We start from the raw sequence: 2,072 nt of genomic DNA, 5'->3' as shown, positions 1-2,072 counted from the left end.
TTCTCCGCAGAGCAATTATACCACGTGATTAAAACCATTTTATATAGAGCCTTCGATGACTTTTATTTATGTAGAGCGGATCTATTTCATGTCGGGCCGTAATGTAATAATCCCGAGCTGTCATTACTGCCTAGTTTCTGTGCCGTGCGCCCAGCTTCACTTGATCTGTGCACTTATGAGAACCAGACCGGCGCACACCCTCACTGGGCACCGCAGCAGCAGCAGCAGCAGCACGGATCCTCCTCCTGCTGCTGCACCGGAGGAACGGGAGACAAGAGGGCGCTTTGGGGGGGGACAGGGGGGAGAAAAGCCTCCAAATTGATACAGGAAATTTTAGCTCCGACAGAAATGTGGAGGAAAGTGCAGATATTCCCGAGTCCAGATGGTCTGGATTAACAGACTTAAATATTTGTGCCTTTCTGCTGCTCTTAAATGTTCTTTATTTACCCACCCGCGCCGTGAAACAACAGTGGAGTGGATCTGTCTGTGGAGAACAACCGACGGCCTAAAAAGAAAAAGAAGAAGAAGAAAATAAAAAATTCAGGGTTAATGTTTGTGTTCATTTAAATGTGATATTTTTTATTTAATAAAAAAAAACACCATTGCGCACAGACGACGCGTGGTGCGTTTACGGACCAGAACAAGAACATCCACAGTGTCTCGTCAAAAATTATTGATTTGGTTTAAAGATGTGAAAAATAAAATACTTAGAGGAGTACACATTTACCTGGAAGTATTTTATTACATTTTAGAATGTTTTTTTTTTTTGTTGTTCTCCAAAAATATTCAAGTGTTTTTTTTTCAATGACTGACTAAATTTATTTTATTAAAATAAAATATTGCAGTAATTCTTTGCTACATAACCCGTTAATTAATCATTTGGGGAAAATTTTTTCTTTTATAATAATTTCTTTTATTCAATTAGTTTTTCATCGTGGTCAGATCTTCATCGTGACCTTTGAACTCTTCTGACCACAGACCATTACAAATGGACTTGTTGTATGATGGAGTATTTTTTTAAAAAATACTCAGATATATAGTTTTAACAATATTTCCAATCCCACACACACCAACAGTTTTTGCCCCTGATTCTAACACTCTGACCTTTGACCTGATCTCATGAACACTCACAGTTACTGTAGGGGGCGACAGGATTAAATCATTTGAGTTTTCGCTCAGTGAAAGTTAAGAGATGACGTATGTTATGACGTAGCCTTTGGTGGATGCTCCTTTTATACCTATACTAAATAGAACTTGTTTGATTCTCTCGGTTTTACTTTGACTCTGTTCTAGTTTGAAGTTTAGAGAAATTATGTTTTAATAAGTTGATAAATCTTTAAATACTTTGAGCAGTAAAAAATACAGTAGGTAAGATCAGTAACTTATGTTTAAAAACGAGTTTTTTTTCCTCTGACTTTGTGTCAAAAACGGCGGTCACACGGTGGAACTGCAGCTGATAAATACACACAATTATCATCATCATTAAAACAATAATAAAGGTGACTTTAATGGCACCAATAAATAAATAAATATTTATTTTCTGCTGATGGGAATTTAATTTTTTTAAGGCTTGTTTTATTAAATTTTATACATGGAAACTAAACGAACCCAATGAATGTTCTTCACGAATTTTACTGAAATTTGATTTAAAGAACATCCGGTAAAACCGTGTTTTTATTTTATAGTTAAATCCCAAACACGGTCGTTGTTTTTGTTGTTTCAGTCTTTATGAGCATTTAAACAAAGTAATCGACGACCTGATACCGACTAAAATACGAAATACTTTGAAGAAGCTCGGCCTGTGTGGAGGAATGCTCGCTGCGCTCTCTCCCCCCTCTCCTCCCTCCTCTCCCTCCTTCCCTCCTTCTCTGTGACGCGCAGATGGGAACCAGAGGATCAAGTCTTCCACAACAGTCTGAGAGGAAAAGGGGGGACACGGAGATGAATTAAGGGGGGAGAGAAGGAAACATTGCAGCGAGGGAAGGAGGCGTGCCAACAATCAAGGATTTTTTGGATGGAGGTGCGCGTCTCGGAGCGCACATGGAAACGCAGCGGATCAATTACGCAGCGTC

This window comes from Cynoglossus semilaevis, chromosome 15, assembly GCF_000523025.1.
Source record: "Cynoglossus semilaevis isolate Cse_v1.0 chromosome 15, Cse_v1.0, whole genome shotgun sequence".
NCBI lineage: Eukaryota > Metazoa > Chordata > Actinopteri > Pleuronectiformes > Cynoglossidae > Cynoglossus > Cynoglossus semilaevis.
The sequence above is the reverse complement of the archived record's forward strand: the minus strand, read 5'-3'. Positions refer to the sequence as shown.